Source organism: Taeniopygia guttata, chromosome Z, assembly GCF_048771995.1.
Source record: "Taeniopygia guttata chromosome Z, bTaeGut7.mat, whole genome shotgun sequence".
In the NCBI taxonomy this organism is placed as follows: Eukaryota; Metazoa; Chordata; class Aves; order Passeriformes; family Estrildidae; genus Taeniopygia; species Taeniopygia guttata.
This window is the reverse complement of record NC_133063.1, coordinates 26,955,507-26,979,716: the sequence shown is the minus strand read 5'-3', so window position 1 is coordinate 26,979,716 and position 24,210 is coordinate 26,955,507. Positions and strand designations below refer to the sequence as shown.

At 39.6% G+C, this 24,210-nt stretch overlaps 1 protein-coding gene across 7 annotated transcripts in view; it reads right to left on the bottom strand.

The window, feature by feature from the left end:
• Positions 1–23,818, bottom strand: part of APC (APC regulator of WNT signaling pathway) — an 89,179-nt gene extending 65,361 nt beyond the window's left edge. For 5 of the 7 annotated variants that reach the window (XM_030258021.4, XM_030258022.4, XM_072922455.1 and 2 more), the window contains exon 1: positions 1,703–1,835. The gene's annotated coding sequence lies outside the window, so the exon portion shown is untranslated. Of the gene's footprint in view, positions 1–1,702; positions 1,836–23,521 lie in introns of those variants that run through there. The other 2 variants (XM_041711266.2, XM_030258020.4) reach the window with 2 other exon arrangements.
• Between the last annotated feature and the right edge of the window lie 392 nt (positions 23,819–24,210).

The window sequence follows — 24,210 nt, the reverse complement described above, 5'->3', positions numbered from 1 at the left end:
TTAAAAAAGTACAGGAAGAAGCATCACCATAATAATCATCATAATCACTATTGTGCTTTTGTCACTCGCTTTCCTTTTAGAAAAAAAAGTGGTGAAAACACCTCTGCATCTTCTGTGTCTTTGAATATTCAAGCAATTGTAAGGAAGGCTCAAGATGCCAAAGCAGAAATATCTATTATCACCATTTTACCTATTGAAACCAGTTATTCCAAACAGTAAGTTCTCATGTGGTGTTTTAAAATGTAGTATTATCCAAAGCATCACTAACTGATAACATGGGAGATTCATTATTCTACATATATAGAAAATGTTTTGAGGGGATATATAAAGCAGGTATTTAAACTGAGACTTTTCTTTATCAAACCTTTTTTGCGCATCACTGTATTTAACAGAACTGAGGAGATGATCATTTGAATAGTTACTTCAAGTCTCCTTAAAAATAAAGAAGAGTCTGGTTCCAGGAAATGGCTTTCAGTATACATGCTTCTGTATATTTTCAAAGAACTATAATCTTGACAAAATACTCATAAATCTATTACCTGCATTAGATAACAGAAATAAATTAACCAATGGGAAAAAGACAGTAAGAAAAAAAATACAGAAGCATTTTCAATAGAACAAACAGCAAAGGGTGGAAGAAGTACTTAAAAACAGAAATAGATCAATATCATGCTATTCACGTATGCACTGAAATTTACTGAAAATAGTTCTAGGCACACTAAGAAGCTGTGTGTTTCTTGCTACGCCTTTAAAAGGCATTTTTCAGGGTATGACTCTCCAAATCAAGTCAAAACCGGGCCCTACTGGTCCTCTAAAGAAAATCCTATCAAACGAAAAATGCCCTTTACAGCCCACAGACAAGGTCTTCCATGTGAGTCAATAGGAAGAATACCGTATCTTGACAGGAAACCCGAACAGGATGAAATGATCTGGCAGCATATGTGTCCTCCAAAAATTGCCACATATTTTTGCAAAAGTAAGGAGGCTTTGCTAGCAATGACCTAATTACTAGCATAAAAGCTGCGTATCTGACAAAGGGGAAGAAAGGACCCACTGCTTCATACATAATTTATTAAGATTTCCCACAGCATTCAGGTTAAGTCGTGGACCCAAGCGCCTCTTTGTGATGTTAAATAAATCTGTGAGAAGTCAGCGGATCCCAGGGCGCGCCGAGGGCGCAGCGCTGCCCCCCGAGCGCTCCCGCCGGCCGCCCACCCGCGCGTCCCCCGCGCTGCGGCAGCGGAGGCGCCGCCGCCGCCCGTCCCTAACAAAGCCGGGCCGGTGCCACCCGCGGGCGGCGCGTCGCCGCCCCGCGAGGGGCACCTCCGTGGCTCTGCGCGCACCGAGACCCCCGGCCGCCGCCGCTCCTCTTCCTCCTCCCGCTCCTCCCAGCACCGGAGCCCACGCAGGGGCTCCGCAGGGCTTTGTGCCTCCGGCCGGCGCGGCGCGCTGCGCTCGGTCCCGCCTGTGGCGGCTCCCCGCCATGCCCGCCCGCCCGTCCCCGCGACTGCGGGGCTCCCCTCCCCGCCGCGAGAAAGCCCTTTCTCGCACCCCCGGTATTTTGGTTTTTCTTTTTGGTTTCCGGGGGGAGGGATTTTTTTTTTTTTTCTTTAACCTGCGAAAGCGCTTCCTCCCCCTACCCTTGCCCGTCCCGGGCGCGGCGAGCCTTGCCCGCGCGGGAAGCCGCCGCCGCCGCACTCACCCCATGGCCGCGGCCGCCGCGCCTCCATCCCCGCGCCAGCGCCCGGCCCCGCCCGCGCCACCGGCTGTGCCAGCGCCGCGCGCACGGCGCGGCCCCGCGAGTCACGTGCGGCGCAGCCAATGGCGCGCGCGGCCGCCCCCGCCCCGCCCCGCCCCGGGCGGAGCCCCGCGCGCGGCCCCGTGCGCGCCCCCGGCGCTGCCCCCCGCGCGCCGAACCCGCCCTGCCGAACCTGCCCTGCCGAACCGGAACGTTTCACATTTTAACGTAGGAATGAGAAAGGTTCTGCGTGTTAGTAGCGTTACAGCTGGTACTGCTCACCTAGAAATACACTGAGACACTGCTATTAAAAAGGCAGCAGGAAGCGTGTCCTTCACGGGCATCTCAGATTTCTCTGCGGTTCAGCAAAACATTGTTTTCATGTGCTTTTCAGATATGAAGTTACTGCTTGGTAGCTTAATAACAAATCAAATATATTTAACATTTAAGCGATGTTAAATCAGAACAATACGTTCTTGGAAAAAAAATCTAAACCACTTGGAAAAAAATCTAAAAGACAACTGAATTTGTGAAGAAATCAATTTATGAAATTATCAATTTCAGAGATTATCTCTCTCCAAGGGTAAGGATGTAACAACGTGTTCATGAGGATGACTTAAAACCTCACAAAAGCACACTACTGAAATCCAAGACACAGGAGAAATTAAGCCATATTTCAGCTATGTTTGTTTTTCACTTCAAAAAGCAATTATCCATAAAACAGCCACTATAGGAATATTTTTTAAAACTTTGATATAAAAGCCAGCTTTGCAGAAACAGCACAATATTAAATCTTTTAATTCCCCTAGAATGATTCAAGAATAGCTCCATGGGCAGTGTGACCCATCCCAACAAGAAAGAGCATAAAAGAAGACATCTGAAAAGGTACAGTGGCTCCTCATCTAGAGCAGAACAATGCCCTTCCCTGTGATATGCTACATAAATTATGGAGTTATATGCTTATACAAGGGGACATAAGGATAGGTAACTCATTAAAAACATATGTCCTGATATGCCTTCTTATAATCCTTCATTCTGCTTATAATAATCTTTTTGATTTGCGTGAGACAAGCAAACATGTAGGACCTCGTGGTTGGGATGAGATTAAACTAAAAGCACTGCAAGCCTGTGCATGCATGCGAGCAATTGCATCACACGTTATTTAAACACTACTAATTTCATTTGAGCTGTTTCCTCATATCACCTTTTTCCAATCAGAGAAGGCAACATTCCACACTCAGAAAAGATGCCCTTTACCAGATAACCTTATATCAAATGTCTTCATGATTAGAGAAGATGTGTGACACGTCATTTGCTACCTTCAGGATAGTTTTGCACGAAATTCTAACTTCACCATTCAGGCTAACTGCAGAGGTACTGTCACTTCAGCTGTTATGGCAAAACACTTTAAGCCAAAGTTAAGTGGGCCATTAGTCAAGAGTGTTCCAGGCTTTATGATTTTTTGCTATAAAGCTTGTATTAATTACAGTAATTGTTGACATAATATGGTTTTTGGTGGTTTATGATCCACTTGATTCCATTTCACAGCAGCCAAGTTCATCCTCCCTCAGCTGTAACAAATTGTCACAGTACTCTTAACAGCTCAAATTTTAGAACATAGATAGTCCTCAGACCTAAAGCCATCTTACTTGATATCTTAGTGATATACACCACTGCTCCACCTCTCAGAAAAGCAAACCAAAATGCTCCCAAGTTGTTATTGTGAAGCTCTCTCTATCCTAAATTCTTTATGTTAGTGTAAGTGTACATTCAAGTAAATACAGACACCACTCAACACCTGTGTTATGAGTTGGCAAATTTTTGCAATAGGAGTTATAGCTTAATACCAAATCAGGATGCTCCTCTAATAGTTTTAAATCTGAAGAGCGGCAAGCGTTCAGAAGCGGCAAGTGTCACACACCCTGGAATGACTACATGTGCAAAGATGACACTGGAGAACCAAAGAAACTGAAATACTATGTACTTTAAATTCCACACTTAAAAGTGAAAAACTAAGTTTTGAGAACCCAAACCAGGTGTACTAAAGATGGAAGGCTACATTATGTATTTATTTACACAGACCATAGTGCATTTTCTGCAGATCTGAAAAACTAACTGTAGTTCCCACTATGTGAAAAGATTTTTGCTACTACGGGTACTGGTTAATCCTTTTTGAATCTGGGAATCACAATCTGAGCAAATTCACTGCTCTGTAGTCTGAAGTCCCGCATTTATTTGCAGAACATGCAGAAGCACAAATTCTTTAATGCTTTTTGTCAAGATGACAGCTGCGTGGGAGGGGAAAACCCTTCCCTTCCTCCCTCATCATAATGCCCATTCTATTATGATTTCACAAACGTGGCATCTTATGGTCTATGTCACATGTACTTGCCTCTGCAGCAAAATCCAATATTAAGTCAAATTCAGATTAATAAACAGCATGCATTGACTCTTCCCATATGCATCTTTCAGTGGTGTCAAACCACTGCTATGCAGGTGAATATATTCCCTCAAAACTGCTTTCTACGTGCAGTACTGTATTTTCTTAATAAAACTGATACCAATGAAATACTGTTTGAGGAAAAAAAAAAAAAGTCAAGCTTTCAGGAAAAAAGAAAGGAATTTTACAGGAACTTTAGGCTAAGTTTATTTTTGGCTAGTTATTTTCTGTCTGGCAGATGGAACAAGACGACTTTTTCATTCTTTCAAAGAAACCACTACCAAGACAGACTTAGCAATACCTGCAAGATATTACATAAACCCACCCTTTTAAATCAGAAGAGTCAATTCTCTGCATGAATCCATTTGAGCTATCAAATCCAAAGGATAGAAAATTTTAGCATCTAAAGATACTTGTTAAGTTTCAAATTACTTCTATGATTTTGGACAAGATCCCTGAGGCCTACTCAGCCCAGCATTCTCGGTCAGATGGGAATTTGAATCCAGAAATGGAATTGGCAGTATTTTTCAGGCAATTCTTGATGCAATCTATACAGTATGTGTTTCCCATTGCATTTATAAAAATATATATTGAGACCAAATGAAATTGTCATTAACTGTTACAACCCACTATTACGTAGTGCTAATTAGAATCTCCGAGTAGATTAAGATCTAAATTTTTAAAAAGATATGGTACATCCCCCAAAGTATCAATCTGCCTCATAAAATCATGACTACTAAAACAGAAAATGCAAGAGGTTTTCTGGTTTTAGATAGCTGGCTCATAAATGGGGTAATTCTCTCAACATTTGCAACCTCACCCTCTGCAGCAATACTCTTCTCCCTAGAAACTTTTAACTACCTAATATATTTAAAATTATTGATATTTCATTATTAGTCATTGACCATGCACAGAATTACCTACCTCAGAAACCCTGGGCAGGGAGCGGTTGGGTAATGAACTAAATTCTCTCTCTGGTGCCAGGAACTATTTTGGCATTACTTGCAAATGTGAAACAATAATGCTGCTCAGATCTTGCCTTCAGAATTTTCTAGTGCAAGATTTAGGCATTGGCTTGTATTAGACTGCACATTTAAAAAGATGGTATTTCACAGATTTCACTAACAAAATAAACGGAAGACATTTCAAATCTATTTTACATAGACAAAAATTTCATCTCACTACAGGACTTGATGACAAATTTCAGCAGCTGCTGTAACCAAAGTTTGTCTTATGCCTTTCAACTTTACATGGGAAAAAAAAAAAAAAATCAATGAAGCTTCAATGTACATTCTCTTTGTTCCTTATTTTCTTTAGTACTGTGAAGGTACATTCACGTCTCTCACTACCACACGAAGACCAGGTTTCCTCTGAGGCCTGTCCTTACCATGTGACCAGGACCAGTGAAAGTTTTCATATACACACTTGACAAAACTCATAACTTGATCCCCTTGGCATTAGTATCACTGTTTTGGCCATTACAAGCCCTGCTTTCTCCATCATAATTCTCTCATATATGTTGCATATTATTTCCCCAACTATAGGAATTTCCAACTATGAGCACTAGAAAGGTCATCAGAAAAACTTCCTGAAGATCAAGAACCTAAAGGACTGCCTTTCTCATGCAGATGAAGAAAGAATGAAGAAAATAACTTTGTTATTGTTCCCAATGCATTATCCAGAACGCATGCCATAATCCTACAAAACCAAGAATTTTCTGTACTGAGAACAGAATATACTATACTAATGTACTAAATTCCACGGGTTTTTTTCCCCTTCCCTCTAGGAAGCTGTGCTACCAGCTCCTGAACTTGAGAAGATTTTTCCACAAGCAATGAAGCAATGACAAGGTCTGTCCTTCCTTGTCTGTGGGGTCAATTAACTACCCCACGAACATGTACCGTAAGCTAAATGAGAAATGCAAAAAAATACATGCTGTTTAGTTATTTCGTAACTAAGTGAGAGGTACAGAAATGCATTACTTAGTCTTTAAATCCTTTACTATTTAATGCTCTCTACTGTTTGCCAATTCCTTACTTTTGTCCAGAAGTAGTCTGCTCTCTGGGGCATCTTCCACTCATACTTTCTTCCCTCTCACTAAACTTTTCCATCAGCATGAAGCTTTCTTGCTTTAAATTAAAAAGAAAAAAAAATGAAGGAAAAATACTGCTTCCTCACATCTGTTAGTTCTAGTGTGGAGCCATAGCCCAGCCTGCAATATTAGTCACATTTTCTAAAAACAGTAAAGCAATAATGAAGAATTTGTTTAGAAAACCCTTAATCCAGTGTATTTCACCATCCACTCTTCTATCTCAGCTATATAATAAGCACCACCTGATACAAGTTTGTGTCACATTTCCTATGATTTCCTCCTCCACTAATTAACAACATCACACTATCCTGGCATTATATCACTCCATTTCCTCTGCTGTAGCTCTTTCGGGCTTGTTAGGTAGTTTACTGTATCTACATATTGTAATTTTCACTTGCTTCATGGATGGTGCTTATTCAATCCGCTAAATGGCTCAACCTTTGAGGAAATTTGGAAGCTGATTTTAGAATTTTATCATTTGTCTGTAATGTGCAAAAAGTGAGTTCACAGTGATCAGATAAAAGAGCTGACTTTCAAGCATAGCTTAGCCCACTGACCAGACTGTGCTGGTATGTGCCAGCCCACTCATTCCAACTGCTTTATCCAGCGAATTTGAAAACTTGTAATTGTACCTTTTAGCCCACCTGTAATTCTGTTTCAGTAGTCTGTTAATGGTATTGAAGGCCGAACATCTTAATATAAAAGCCCTCGGTCAGCATACCTCAGGGATTCTCTGGTGATTATTTTTCAGATGGAAGGTTATTCCTAGAGGACTTTTTTCAATAATACATAGTTTTTCTCTTTTCTCCACTGGGGCCATAGACTAGAAAAATACATTTAAAAAAAGACAAAAACCAGTATATTTTCCCATGTTTCTTGGGTAATGTCAGACTCTGGATCTGTCTGATGGCAGATCTGCACTAAGTGCACACTTGGAATACTTGCAGTGCCCTGGGTTACAAGACAAAGCACTATTTTGCAGCTTCTTCATACTCAGCATTAACCATAAGTCACAGTACTCACATGACATATGGATGACTGCATGTCAAGTGGATGGTTAGACTCAGTTTCTTGTTACACTGTGGTTGACAGAGGTCCCTGCTAAAAGATGGATGCTACATGGCTACATGTAAGCTTTATAGTGACCAGGAGCATGCCAGAATTCTACAGCACTCTGACAAATGGAAGCTATATCAGTGCAATATTTACCTTTTTCTTCACAATCTTCTTTTCAGTCCTCCCTTTGTTTGGTTTGAACCAGATGCTCTTAATGCAAGAGCTGATTTCTTGTAAGCATTCTGACATTTTAGTAATAATAAATCAGTTAGCTGAAGGCCATCTATTTAGCCAAAGGTTATCAACACATTTTTTGCCAATGGTATTTAAAAGGAGGGAAAGTTAATTTTTGTGGAATCCTGTAAGCAACGACCTTTTCCAAAAAACATACATTAACCATGACCATTCTCCAAGCGTGCTAAAATTAAACTAAGATTAAAAAAGCTCCAGCTAGACACAAGTTTTAAAAAATCCACTGCATTAAGAAAGGCTTTGACAAGATCTAGAAACACAAAGATCTTGCTACGTCATGGCTGTGAGTTCTCTCGCCATAATTAAAATATTTTGAACACTTAAGATTAAGGCTCAAGCCTTAGAGGCTCTTAGGTACAACAAGACAACTGTATCAAATCGATCTAGAAAAACTATCATTTACAAGATAAAGTGCTGGCAAGGAATCTGAGGACACATATATCATACTCAAAGATATATAAAAAAAATCCACATTTCAGTACATAAAAGTAATTACTAGGGAGTTTGAAGAAAGACCACAAATAAAAAATGGCTTGTCAAGGAAGATATATGCTGTATGGTTTCAGGAGTACAACTTAGCTGGTTTAGAAAAAAGTAGGCTGTTTTTTATCACTGTATACTGAAAATATTTTTAAGTGTCACGAGTTTAAAGAGATCCATCAGCACAGATCAGACAAAGTGGAAATTAATTTCTCAACATTGGTGCAGTTAATCAAATCACAAAAGTTCAGTAGGAATTAAGCCCACAAGTTGAGACAAAGTATTTTAAAAAATACCAACTTTTACTCTTCTACAGCCTCTAATGTAAGGGTCACACTGAACAGTGCTGGGATCCACTTCAGGACTGAAATACATGAAAGTTTACAATTCAGTTAATTCAGAATTTAATTCCTTGCAGTGTGCATATACTCATAATGTCTTGCAACAATTACAATCAAGTCTCACACCACCAAGACTGAGCTGATTGCTTGGTAAGGTTAAGAAAGAAAATCCCCCAGCCAATTTCTCAGGACCAATACAAAACTTCACCATTAATTGATTTCTGTGCATGCAAAGATGAGCTGCTGTGGGAAGCAGCCCTCCTACAGAAGGAAGAAAATTCTATCTCAGGTGAAAACTAGGACAAGAATCGACTTGTGCTCTTAGGTAGCACAACCCTCCAAGACACCTGGCCAATATGCAATTTTTCTGCTCACTGCCATATTAATCATTGCAAATAATGATTCATGTCATATTTTTCGGCTAGCTTTTGTTTTGGAAGCACTCTTACTCTCTTCAGCTTATTTACTCACCATAAAAATGTGTCATTGGATGATTTGGATCTCACTCCCTTAGAGAACTGCTGTTACTCAAGCCTCTAGGCAATAGTGGCATACTAATTTCTTCCCCTCCTCATTTGGCACACCGTTTCATCAGTTTATTGAAAGTTAAAAATACACAGCCTCAATTCAAAATATGTGTGGCTGGTGTGGGTGCAAGGAGTTACATTTTTCTGTTGGAGTTTTGAATGAATGACATCTTTAAATCTTAATTTCAGTAACACTAGTTGGGGGGGGGGGGGCGGAGAAGCTTTTTTCCTTTCATTGGAGAGGGAAGTGTTTCTATAAAAGTCTAAGAAATCTACAATATCTTATTCTCCTAATAATGAAGGTCCAGCTTACTGAATAGCCAACAGGGGATAAAAATTCAAGCTGCTCTGCCCAGTATTCAAGCAGCATGAATACTTTTTAAAAATTGATCTATCTGTGGAGTAGAAAAGGAATACAAATTTGAAATATTCATTGGATTTCTAGACAAGTTGCTTCCAGTACCAAGCTCTACAACAGTGCTCTGTGATCCACATTTTTAGGAGTCGCACAAAACTGCCCTTTGGGCCATCTTGGAAATACCATGCATCTTCAAAGTAACAAAAGCAGCATCTGAGACAGCTACTATTGAAAATTTACCACTACCCAAGTTACTTCAGTGCAGTACTGGGATAAACCAGTTGAAGAAAAGGACTGATACCCATGCCCAGAGCAAATAAAGCATCAGTAGAGTAAAAGGGCAGAAAAAACACATTTAAGTCTGTCAAAAACTGAGAAGGGAGGAATTTTTTGACCTAGATAGAATACATACTTCAGTGTCAGCTTCTCTTCCTTGAATCCAGTGTCACAAGCTACTCAACCAAAATACTTAAACTGTATGCACTAATCTTAGAACCCATAATAGAAACACATCATTAAAGTATATAATGTTGCCACTCTGCAGAAACAGGTTAAGATGTAACAATTTAAAACTAACATTACTGGTGTACCTTGCATTTTAGATTTCAATTCCTATAGTCATGGGAAGGGAAAATTTTAATTAATCACAACAGTACTTATAAAAGCTCTCCATCACTAAGTGTACTAGAAGGCCACCTTTTCTCCTAATACATGACCCAAATATTTCAATCTTAAATGAAAAGACTGTATTTGCAAAACTCTCCAGTGCAAGTCAGCTACAACACCAGCCCTTAGTCATATTTGACACAAACAGTCCTTCTCAGCATGGATTTCCATCTCATAAATTCCTTATTCTTTATAAATACATTTATTTCTAATCAAGTACAGAATCCCTTGCTAGAAGTAATTTGTACCATTTTGATGTTAACATTCAAACTACTTCAAGTTTAAAGTTTGCCTTGCAAACTCAAGTAAACTGAGCAATCCCAAGAAAACTGGGGCAAACAAACATAATACATTCTTTCTACACAAAGAAAAAATCCAAATAGAGTAGTCTTGCAGGGAAACTTAATGCCTGAAAATTAAGGTAAGCTGAGAGCTCAAGAATTGTAAGTATTTCCCACAACACTGAAGGCGTTAATTTGTAAGCCAATTACCTCAGGTGGCAAGAGAAAGGCAGAAATCTTCACAGTAGGTAATACTTGTTCTAACAAGGAAGAAACAATAGGAGAGATCGCATGCCACTGACAAAATCCCTTCTGTCACTCAACAGAAAACCAAAGTCATTCTCCAGAAACACAATAGGCAGTAATTGAAATTTTCTTATTCAAGACTATGAATGAGCTGTTGTCCAGCCTCACTTCTTTATTTTTCTGCTTTACTTTATTTTTTTGCCCCATCTCATGATCAGATACTTGGGAATTTTGTGCAACATTCACTCATGGCACTCACTCATCACATTATCACACACAGGTGTGACTGAAGTCACCTGGATGAGTGACTCAACCAGAACTGTCTCTGTGTGCCCAGATGTGCACCCACCACACAGAAGGGTGGGACAGCACCTGTGACAGCACACAGCCACTCCACAGTGTCCAAGCACATACAGGAAAGGTTGGAGTCACAGTGTGACTTCACTGAGTGAACTACAAGAGCAGGGGCTTTCCAGTCTACACCAGGCTGATGCTGGTGTTCTCCTATTTACTGGTTTTTACCCTTCCTTCCCTGAAGAGCAAATGCTGCCAAGTACTGCTAGTGAGGCTCATGACAATCTTATTGCCCAGCAGTGTTCTGCACCACAGGCTTTGAACAGCAGAACTGCTTTAGCACAAAACCTGCGTCTTTTTAAGGATTTGAGGTTTCTACAACATAAAGCAGTTCTGAAGCTTATGGGGCTTCTAGAGAACAGAAGCAATACAATTATATTTAGAACTTAGAAAATTCAGAACAGAGGCAAGAATGATGGAAAGCACTATCCATCCATGTTCAGAAATGGTACAGTAAACTTAGAAGGAACACAGATTAAATAAAATAGACAGTTCTTCAAACTGTGAACCAGATGGCAAACTGCCCACACAATTACTTGGCATTCTAAAGAACTCCATCACTTCTACATCACTAGTCAGCAAATTTTCAAACAACAGACACTGGCTAACGAAGTAGCAAAGAAGTACCTTCCAAAGCCACCCATACTCAGAACAGTTGACTTTTAAGACAAGAGTTAATATATTGGCAGAGAGCAAAAATAAAAGAGCCACAGCAGCACTGGTACCTTGATGGTAGACACATTTTCCAGTATTTTCTGAACAAGTTAAAATTCTGAACCACCTCAGACTTCTAAATTAGAAAACAGTGAATTACAACCAGGCTTTGTCACTACAACTAGTTTCAAGTCTTCCTTGCTGCACACATACCAGACTGTCACATGGACTCTTCAGTAGCTTTACATCATTCTGGGCACTATTTCACTTGTGAAAAAAAACCCCAAAAAAACCAAACAACAAAAACCTGGAAATCTTGCTCACAAGTAAAATTGAGAGAGTGATTTGGAACAGTATAAAGACAGTCATGTATGGACAACTATTCTTTCATGGAAAACAAAGCAATACACAAATCCATTGGTTTTAGAGGAAGACAAGTTCTCTTTCTCCATTCAATTAATTCTTTTCAGCTTCCAGCACTTGAAACATTTTTCTTGGAAAAAGCTTTATGAATCAAGTCTAGTTCTCAAGGTCTTAATGACATTTAGACATTTAATTAGCAAGGCATCACTTGGACTGGCATCTAAAGCTTTTGTCAGAGACCTAATTCCATGCCAATTCAAGCATCCCATTCGTCTTATATTAACTAAAAAGAAGCCTCATAATATTCTGGCTACTTGATTGCACTGGCATGCATTAACACAACTGTGGAATGAATATAACTGAATGCAAGCATATAGATTTACAGTGTATACATGTTAAATTAACAAAGATGTTCTAGGACAAAAATATAATAACCATATATGTATATGAACTGGTATTTAGGCATACTTTGCGCTTCTTGGTACTCTGTATGAAATGTCAGTGACACTCAAGTGAAAAAAAGGAAAATAACGCAAAGAGATTAACTTAATTAAAACTGTTTCATTGGTTCCAAGCTATGCAATGCTCTTAAAACTTTCTAGAGCTCATTCTAAACATATTTAGACACTTATATATGTGAATTAAGTATCATTATTCTGTGTTGTCAGTTCTCCTATAAACATGTTCAGTACATTAGATTTCTAAAAAGTCATTAACATATATAACAATGCATATAAACAAATAAGCTATATTTGGAACAAAATAAAAAAATCACAATGCCCATTTTTGTCTCTTATTTCTAATTCAGAACTGTAGTTCTCACTGAAGTAACAAAACAAAATGTAGAAAAATGCTAGAAATCATTTGCATGCATTCTGTAAGGTTTTTTCCTTGCTTTTGTGGAAACAGAGTCACTGCTCCACTACAATGGGCTAAAATTAGAGTCCTATACAATGAAATGCTTGCAGTTGAACAATTTGAATACTATGGAACAAAACCCTAATACAGTAATTCTGCTGAAATACAGAGAGGAAGGAAGACCAGTACCACAAATGATTAAAGAAACAAGTATATGAAGAAATTGGGAAGTATTCAGTTGTCTTTAATTCTGGTATTTATAAAGTCTGTAAACAAATTCTATTGTATATTAAAAAAGTATTTTTTTATATCAGTTTAATTTAACATTAAAACGCAATTGTGGAAAGATATACAATCATATATTGGATTTGCTAACCTTGGAATCTCATGTATTTCAGCACTATCTGCTGACACTATCTCCTCAGCAATGACAGGTGACAATTGTAGCATCAGGGTTACTGGCACTGAAGCTTTTACTCCAAAACTGCTGACAAATACATTTTTGATGACAGAAGTAAGTAAACTGTAACATAATCAGCTTATTTTTTTTTAATTGGTCTAGATTCTGGTGTATAGCAGGTGCTACACAGCAGTTATTTTTGTTGTACACCACCTGCTGATAGCCAACAATTTTACCCAAAGTTCATTCTACATCCAAGTCTTTCATGATTAATACACAGTAATCAAGGAGACTTTACTTGAGCCCTTGGATCGCAAATTGTGTGGGAAACAGCTTAGAAAGAATAGAAATCTTAAATGCAGATCTTTCTGAGCAAAAAATACAGACTTTGGAAACTATCTCAGTGAGAAGAGGCGGGCATTTAACTCCAGAAATCCTGTTATTCAAGGCATATACAGCATTTTCTTTGAAGAATGTCTGACTCAAATACCTGTATCTCTCTCTCCACGACACAGCTGAATTCTAAAAGACACAACAAAAAAACCCCAACTGCCCTCTCCACAAAAAAAAAAAAAAAAAAAATTTAATAAGTATTGAGTTCAAGATTACCTACTTTGGTCTCATATCACTTCTTCACTTCTTCTGCTATAGTAGAAGCAGCACAGCTACTTAGCCCTTTATTACCCATCATAAATGGGAATTTTTCACTCAAAGAACCTCTAAACATGATGGTAAGAGACACTCTTTCCTTCAGGCAAGCATTAGGGGCACTGGAAGGGCATTGGTGCAGGCCTGAAAGTCCAACCTTTTCTTTCACAATGAAAGCTGATTTCTCCTTGTTATGAAAATGAAGTCTCTACTTGTGTATGTGAAGCTGAACAGCAAAATGGCAAGATGGTTAGCATTTTCACTGAAACAAGCAAATTGCTACAGAATACCAACATTGCAAACCAGGAACTACATCAGCTACAGGAAAAGTATTTTTTACTAAACAGGCAGCAGGACTGCAAAGGCCACACACTTGAACCCTTAAAAGACAATAGACTTCTGACAATGTTTCAAAGTGTTGGGCACTAGAACTCACCACCTAATTGCATGAAAAAGCTAACAAATGAAGGCATACCAAATTTCTGGTCCTGAGAACAAGCTTACACTTTTTTGAATAGTAAAGACCAACATGACCAACCATCCAGATCAATACAACTTTGCAACACACAAAAAAATACTTTCAAATGTGTATTTTCAAAACACATCAAATATTAGGATGGTGTTTTGGAAACAAGTAACCACGGAAAAGACACATGAAATCTGAGCAGCACTAACCAAGATGGACAGTAGCAGTATGACACTAAGATGTCAGCAACTTGAGACAAAGTGGAAGTTATTTGCAAAACTTGCATCTGAATACAGAATTACAAGGACATCACTACTATGACCTGTGCCCAAGAGGAACAGCTGAGGAACTCAGTATTTTTATTCAGACACTGTACACACAAAATGCAACTTAATAAAACTAAGAGGTTGTTTAATCAAACTACTTCACTCTATTTCCAAAATAAATGTCTTGTTTCATCGTTTGATGAAGCTTAGCCTCTTCCAAAGTATGTTACACTTAAAAAAGCAATGGAGGTAACTGTTGGTAACTGAAATGACAATCAACACCACTGCACTCAAAAAATATTGCACTACACAACAATCTCTTTACAGATAGTTCAAGCAGGCAAGGAATGGATTGCAATACTAAATTGTCTCAAAGAAAACAGGCAACTTTTACTCCACTTTTTTTTTTTTTAATAAAGAAGCATTTTAAACATTTCAATTATCAGTGATAAATGAATATTTCAATGTTTTCATTAGAACGAAAATGAAAATTAAGCTGTTGCTACATCACACTAGTAGACGAAACCTTGACCATCTATGAGGGACAAGCAGCATGAACTGCTTCTTATAGAACATGAACTTATCTCAAATTCTTATACCGTAGCCTCACAAAACACTTTTCCTATAGCTAGTGAATTACATGACAATCCTGTTACTAAGTTTCGTTGCAAACGAAGTTATATTAAAAAAAAAAAAAAGAGTCTATGTAGCAGTGAGAGAAAGTGTTGTTCACAAACACAGAATCATTTGATCCCTGTCCATGACTAATGCTTAGTTTTGTACCATATAGTGCTTAGTTAATGATATAACTTTCCCAATAACTTTTCTAATTAATTGTTTTAATTAACTTTTCTAATTTATTGTTTCAATTACCAAAATAGTAATTACCAAATTTAATTACCAAAATTACCAAATTTAATTTTAATTGTTTAAGTCTTAAATAGCATAAATTTCTAGTTTGTCATCTATCACTGTAGCCAGCATTTGGCAAGGTTTGTCATAGCCTGCTGTTGCAGGAACGGAGTTTGGGAAAATTACTGAAACTCTTCTAAAACAATTTCAATCAACCTGGATAAGCTACAGCGATCTCAGACCTAGGAGGAGGTTAACAAAACCTGGGAGAGAGACCTATTGCTGAAACTGGACACAAGGAATGCAGAATTTATGGACCACAAGGACATTTTGCAGAACTCTGAAATAAGGAAGTAACAAAGAAAAGTCAGCAATTGTTTTGAAACCCTCTCTATCTGGGATAAAAAAAACAGTGAAAATGTGGGTTAATTAGGACGAGAAGCAAGAAAGCAATAACCAATAGAAGACAGAACACTAATTAGAGAATTACCCTATTTATAGTCAATGAACATTAAATTTCCTTGTTTGCTACAATGTGTAGTGACAAGACGAGAGAGTGGGTGCGGATGTTGGGCGGAGCTACTGCCATGCACTCAGCAAACTGAGCAATGTTGACTTCCGAACCTAACAAACTGGTTGGAGAGTTCCCTTCAATAACAAGTCTGAAACAAAAAACAACACTTCTAAAAAGAGTACAAACGAAACCAGTGTACTCTCCAAGCTATTAATTTCCAATGTCCCAAAGTAGGTATCAACGTGGTAGATTTCCTTCCCATTCTATCCTGCATATGCTTCCAAACGTAGCCAAAGGTTAATTAATATTAACTATGCAACAAGACTTTCCAAAACATATGTTCAGAATGTAAGTAGTTTGTACACACTATGAAAAAAATATTACCCTCTTGAATAACAAAGAGTCTGCATACCTGTGAAAAAAAGCGATTTTGATAGGCAGTTCTCTTGTAATAGCATATATGACTGCTTTTTAACAGACTGTGTAAGCTTCATCTTCAGGTCTGCGCTGCCAGCAATAACTAAACCTTCCCCTTCTCCTCCCTGCAAAAAAACCCACTGAAATGGAGGTCTAGCTATAAATTCACCTCAATTCTACCTTTGTCTGTAGCACTACTTTTTTATAGTTTTAAGTTGTAATTAAGAGAAACCAAGGAGCTGCATGAAAACCAGTATTACTTTAATCAAGCTCCACTACTTGGCAAATTAATATCTGAGAACAGAGATCAGTTTCAAGCAAGAGCTTTCTGTGCACACTGAGAAACAACTACCTAGAGCAATCAGGAAAACCATCTTTATAATGACTTGTGTAATGAATTGTAGAGAAGGAAAGAGTCTGCAACTCTATCCCAACTGAGAAGGACACAAATTTATTACAAAACTACTTATAAAAAACCTATTAACTATAAAACCCAACAGCAAGAAACACTTGTCACAACAAAGATCTCTGCACACTACATGCTGTGTTTCTTCATTTCTAATAAAACACTGGAATTTCCATGAAATTATTCCAACACAAAGCCACATCACATATAACGAGGACATTGGACAAATTCCTTATAATAATTCTGATGTAGTATCACTTTGCTCCTATCACTCTGAAGTTAATTCTGTTTCTCCAAGCATAACACAAACAGCAACATGGAATACAGATTCATTCTGTATATATCTGAACATGAAGTCTGTGACCAAAGATAATTCACACAACTTTAGCACAAAAGAAGTCTTTCAAGACACTGATGGGTAATATTCACTGAAGTTATATGGATACATTTAATGTTACAGTACTTTTTATTTTCACCGCTGTGTTGGAACCTCACTTCTTATTTCTATAACCAGTATATATTATATTTTTATTCACACTCTTACCTTTCCATATTCCCCAAAACAGTTACAAAACAATACATACTAAAATCACTAACCCCAAACCCAAACAATTCAGACATCAGAAGACAAACCAAACTAAGGAGCAGGAATCCACTTCAGCATATACAATGACAGCCAAAAGTTCTAACCTGACATGCTTACTCAGGCATTCATCTGCCATTTTTCTAGGATTAAAGACTCATTTAGGTTGGAAAGACCCTGAAGATCATCAACACCAATAACACTGCCAAGCCATCACTCACTAAACCATGTCCCTAAGTGTCACAACTATATGACTTTTAAGTACCTCCAGGTACTTGGAAATTATAACTTTTACTACCACTTTGTGATATTCCATAACTTCCCCTGGCAGCCTGCTCTGATGTTTGACAACCCTTTTGGTGAAGAAATTTTCCTTGATATCAACCTAAGCCTCCCCTGGTGTGACCCGTTTTCTCTTGTCCTATCATTTGTTACCAGGCGGAAAGAATGCCCACCTCGCTACAACTTCCTCCCAGGCAGTTGTATGATATTCAACTGCAATACAGTTCCCACTAAGCCTCCTTTTCTCCAGGCTACACATCCACAGCTCCCTCATTTGACTCATGCTCCAGCCCCTTCCCCAGCTCCATTCCGTCCTCTGGACACACTCCAGCCCCTCAAGGACTTTCTGCTTCAGAGGAGCTGAGAACTGGACACAGCACTCCCAGCTATGGCTGCAGCACTGCCCAGCCCAGGGGGACGGTCACTGCCCTGCTCCTGCTGCCCCACTGCTGCTGACACAGGCCAGGATGCCCTTGGCCTTCTTGGCTACCTGGCCAGGTGCCGGCCCACATTCAGCTGCTCTTGACCAGCTCCCTGCTTTTCCCACAGGGCAGTTTTCCAGACACTTTTCTCACACCCTGTAGAGCTGCAGGGGTTATTATGACTCAAGGCAGGACTGTGCACTTGCTCTTTTTAAACTTCAGGCCATTGGCCTCACCCACTGATCCAGCCTGTTCTGATCCCTTGGCATATCTTTCCAGCTCTCTGGCAGATCAACACTCCTGCCCAACTTAGTATTCTCTGGACTGACTGAGAGAACACTCCATTAAATAGGACTGGTCCCAACACTGGACCCTGGGGAACTCCCAGCCATCAGCTGGATGTAACTCCGCTCATCACCACTCCCAGGGTCCAAATATCCAGACAATTTTTCACTCAGATTCCACATCTGTTCAAGCCACAACCAGCCAGTTTCTCCAGGAGAATGTCATGGCAGACAGTGCCAAAGGCTTTACTAGAGTCCAGGCAGGCAACAGCCACAGCCTTTCCCTCATCCACCAAGCAGGTCACATCGTCATAGAAGACCAGGCAGGCAAAGCCAGACTTGCCTTTCATAAATTCATGTCAAGATCCCAGGCAGGCAGGGCCTGATCCCCTGGTCATCCTGCAGACCAGATGGCACTGAGGACAATCTGCTCCATGGCCTGCCCTGGCACTGAGGTCAGGTTGGCAGACCTGAATCAGAAGTCACCTCACTATCTACACAAAGTCCTCAACTCACAAAGTCCAGTTGAGTCTGTAACACAACAAGCCAGTAAGAGCTTGAGGGAAGCTTCTCATTCATCAGCTGAATTTCAACCTATAGTATGCAAACAAATTTAAATCTTATTCCAAGAAATACTAAGCACCAAGTACTATATTGAGTTTTATGACTTACTCCACTTAAAGTAAGAGAACAATGAGACGAAGTAGAAATATTTGCATAATACACCTGAATTTCTGTAAAAAATGTGTTAAATCGGATTTTTAAACACTATTCTGTAAGAAAAAATATTGCTTAGGTCTATAGAGATTCTTGGCTGAGGGAATTTAAATAGAAGAACAGCAGCAATGTGGATTCTCCATAGCAGGGGTTTCAGAGAAGAGAAAAAGCTCATGTGATCCTGAGAACTTTTTTCCACTAATAAAGGGAAAGCCAACTCGCACAATTTATGCTTTCATGATTTCTTTGCACTCTTGTCACACAACAATGAGAAGTCCTAGTTTCCTTCCAGTTCCCCCCACATGCCAGTTACTACAAAAAAAGGCCAATCTACTAAGAGCCAAACTCAGCTTTGTGAAACTCAGCACATTTCAGAATCTATTTAAAGCAGCCAACAATCATACCATTAACAGCAAAACTAAGAGCTTTTTATTGGTATATGATTTCCAGAAAAATAAGCAATGTTACTCTAAGAATTTAATCTATGTGTGAAAAGCTAAATCTTAAGTTACGTTTGACTGTGTCATCAGATTTCTATTATAGGGTAAGAATATAAAGTTTGTAGCTTAAAAAAATCACTGCATTAAGAGAGGCATCATTATACTATTTTGCGCAGCCTAAATTCTTTTTATTTTGAAAATAAAGTCTACATGAGTAATGTTTCTTCTTCCATTACAGATTAATATTCTTTCAGCTTAGGGTTAAAACACACCCCTGAAGAATAATATGACACCTTTCATAATATGAAAGCCATATCAAAATACTATTGATACTTACACTTCAATGCTTTAGTTTAACATTTCCATAGTGAAATCAAACTACTTCTTCTGTAATACAACTGTATTTACTTATTCAGATAATAGTCTTGTCTACTGAATTTTACTTTTTATCTTCTTAAAATCCATGTGGAAGTAATGGCAAAATGAATTCTCTCTGATCTCAGAAAGCATTAATGTTTCTAAAATTTCTTATTTCCACTAGAGATGACTAATATTTAATAAAGAATAACTGCTTTAAGACACAAATGAACATACTCATGAACCCAATTAATCTTTGGCAGTCAGTTCAAATTAGCATATACTATCTTTGTGACCATGACCAGCAAGCAGTATCAGAGGTACTGTTACAGTAGCACATGGAGATACCAAATCCAAGTAGGCATTTATCTTTTTAACCTTTCTTCTAACCACATACCACTCTCCTATCCCTCACTATCCGTGTTAAATTGAGGTAGAATATTGAGCAAATGCTTACTGCTCAGTAGCTTTATCACCCAGCTACAACTGATGCAACTCAATGCTACCTTTCAACTAAAACTGAATGGCAATCAGGGAATAGCTCACGTTCTATGACAGCACACCATGATTTGCTGTTGAAATAACCATCAGAGTTATTTTTAACACTATTTTAACCAAAGTTATATTTGTAGTGATAATTCAAGTTGATTAGAACCAAAATCCTAACAGTGTGAAGTACTGAAACTTTTTAAACTGGATATGTTAATCTGAAGAGTGTCAGAGGTATGGCTATGAAGTAATAGGGGTTTTGCTTTACCAATACTGGTAAAAAAAGGATTATAAAAATAATACGAGCTTGAACAGCAAACAATTAGAAGATTCATTTAAAAATTAGTTACAACTATTTCCCAGCAGAGTTCACATACATTCATTCAGTATGTTTCACACATACATTTTTAAACTAACAATGGAAACTTCCGAATACAGTTCAATGACCATAAAATAATCCTAACACTTTTTTCTTTTAACATTCATAATATTGATATTTCCATTAAAATATGAACTGTTAAAAAGTCTGTGTTTTACTAACCAAGTTTATTACCTACAAGCTAAATTATTGCTTATTGCATCAATATCCTGTAAGCTACTAAAACCATACTGTGAAAACATGTAACTTGATATAAAAAGACTACATATTGCTTTCTAATGTCCAAATTATACTGAGACAACTCAAAGAATATAAGGCAATAAAAACAAAACCCAAAGGATTCTAACACTGAATTTCGGGTAAGTGTGAGTAAAGACCACAGAATTAACAGATATATACTGTACAATGCTATGAAACAACTTCTGAGAAGTTGGAGAAGTAGAGACAAGATGCATACTATCCTAAATCAGTGGTGTGTTTTCACTCACAGGATGTGTAAGAGTAGAAGGGACACAGCAGCTCATCTGGTCTCACCTCTCTACTCAGGCAGAGTCATCCTAGAGCACATTGCCCAGAACTGTATTCAGGTTCTGGAATATCTGCAATGAGGGAGACTCCACAGCCTCTCTTTGAAGTCTGTCCCAGTGTGTGATCATCTGCACAGTAAAGGAGTTCTTCCTCATATTCTGGTGGAACTTCCTGTGCATCAGTTTCTGCCCATTCCTCTTTTCCTATTGCTCAGCACCCTGGAGAAGAATCTGGCTCTATTCCCTTGACACCCTCCCTTTAGATATGTACAGACATTGATATGATTCTGGTCTTCTCTTCTCTAGACTAAACAGGCCCTGCTCCCTCAACCTTTCCTCCATGGTATTTTGTGCACTCATATACTTGCTAATATTTCCAAAGGCATACATCTAACACCTGTGTGAATAATTCTGTTTATTGCTACTGCTTAAAAGACTGTTTACTGAGCTGTTTAAAAGACAATATAAAAGTTAACTATTAGAAACAAATTCAACCTGCTTTGCTTGTGCAGAAAGAAGCAATTTTTAGACTTTAGCCTAGATAAAGTGAGCCAAATCAAAATTTTCTTTCTCAATCATGACAGAATTGAGGAAGATTTATTATTAATTAAACTGTTTAGTTTTAAATACAATGACAGAGAGATATAACTGCCTTACTATAGAGGCTATCTAGATAGAAGAGGTTCTAAAAATAACCTAAAAGTATTCATGAAAAGTAAATGCTTACACTGAGCTTTAGACAAAAAACATATCTATTTGTGTATTAAGCATACTCAAAATACTACAAATACAAAATGCAGATGTTTGTTAGGGTCAACAGCTACTAGTTAGCATTAATGCAAACCAAAACAGTATCACAAACTTATTGCATACAGTACTATAGCACACTGCTGACACCATTTGCTGTATGTTCCAAAAAACTTGTATTTATGTATTTGTGATGTCAGTTACATGGAGAGTATTTTGGGCAACAGATGTCTGGATACCAACACTTGACATACCTGAGCATGGGTTTCATTGCATGGGGGATGTGCATGAACAAGGCAGGCTGTTTTATGCTCAGCAGTTTCTTATTGTATTTCTTGGAAATAAAAAAATAATAATTCAGTAACTACATCACCAAATGGGTGTCCACAATCTTTTTTCTCCTTTATGCTACCAAGTACATATACAGCTCTAACCAAATATACTTTTGTGACACTTAAAGCATGTAAGGAGAGCAAGTACTTGCAAAGCCTTTGTCAATAGGCACAATTACGCTATAAATAGTCCTCACTCTAACTAAAGGAAAAAAACATATCAAGGAAGTCGAAGCTGAAGCACAACAATGGTCTCATGATCTGGACTGCTCAGGATCAGATGAACTGATCTTGCATACAAGCTTTTTCAAAGTCAGTGTAAAAATGTAGTATTACAGCACCCTGGAGAAGAAAAAGTTCGATTTCTCTGCATTTCAATTAATGACCTAATCTCACTTAACTCTTGACGTAGCCTTAACTCACCAAAATGTTAGCAGTACTTCTGAAGCAAAGTTTGCAACCCTGTGCTTCTCCACCTGTACACAGAACCATTTCCTCTAGTTCAACCAGTAGCTGGTAGAAGCAAATACATGAAATCTGATTCTGCAGAACTATGTTTAATTTTTTCATAAGGTAAAAAATTTCTGTGACACCCTTACCAAAAGGCTTGTCTTACAGCTCTACAGGTCAGCACTATTATATTGCTTATAGCTGGGGGGGGACACGCAAGGCAGCAACGAACAAGTAAGTCAGACAATTTAGTACACCTGCATCTTCATTTCTCTGTACTTATTCAACGACGCCTGATGTTTACAGAATTTGGAACTATTCTGATGTATATCCAGTCATTTCTGAAGCTGTGAGTGGCCACGAAGGCTAAAATTACTACAGAATCTGAGGCTGTGGTCACAGACACCTGTACACACCCACCCTTCATCACCAGAGGTCAGAGGGCACATAACAGAAGAAATGAAGCCTCCTAACACAGAGTTTCGAGGTTAATGACACGTTTTATAGTGGACTGTTAAACTAAGGTTTTTGCAGGTCAAGGCCTTTAAATATCTTTTCACAGGAGACCGTGGCTCAGCTCTTCCTAAGACGCAGCCTTCATATTCCAGGGGTATTCTAGATATGGAGTACCTCAATGGTTTCAGACTTATTTTGAAGGACCAAACCAGTAAGTGATGTCAAATTACATCGCGCTACCGCAAAATAAATAAATAACAAAAAAATTAAAAAAAAAATAAAATAAAAAGGAAAGCAAAGCTGCTTTACAGGCTTCGAGTGACACGCACTGGACCGGGCGGGGGCAGCGCCCCGAGGGCTCATCCCGGTCCCAGCACTCACCTGTTCGCCTTCCTCTGCCCCCTCCAGAGCCGTCGCGGCTCCTCCGACGCCTCCGCCGGGCCGCCGAGCTACGCCCCGACTCCGGGGCGGTGAGGGGCGCCGGGCAGCCGCGCATACGGAGCAGCCCCGCTCCCTCCTCACCGGCTCCCTGCCCCGGCTCCCCGGCTCCTCATCCTCGCCGCAGAGCTCCGGGGCACCCCCGGCCGCCTCCTCCCCAGCCCCTGCCGCTGTCCCTGCCCGGCAGCCGCCGCTCCTCTCAGCCACGGCACCGGGGCCACTTCCTCCCCGTCCCTCACTCGCCGCCCCCGGCCCCTGCCCCCGCGGCCGCCATCTTGTCCGGGAGGGGAGACGGGCGCGCGCAGGCGCGGCCGCAGCGTCCCGAGCCCGCAGCGGCGGCCGCGCGCACGCGCGGGGGCGCGCCCCGCCCCGCCCCGTGAGCGTGCACCTGCCGGGTGCGCCGCGGGGGCGCGCGGGCTCGGCCGGCACCCGGCACCGGGCACTCGGGGTCGGTCACTGGGGGTCAGTCGCCTGCCGAGGATCGGTCATCCAGGGTCAGGCACCCCTGGAGGGCCAGTCACCCGAGTTCCTCCCCCTCACAGGGCCCGTCACCTAGCAGAGTCACGCCCTCAGGACCGATCACCCGGGGTCTGTCACCTGCAGAGCATCGGTCACCCGGGGCCCGCCGGTCA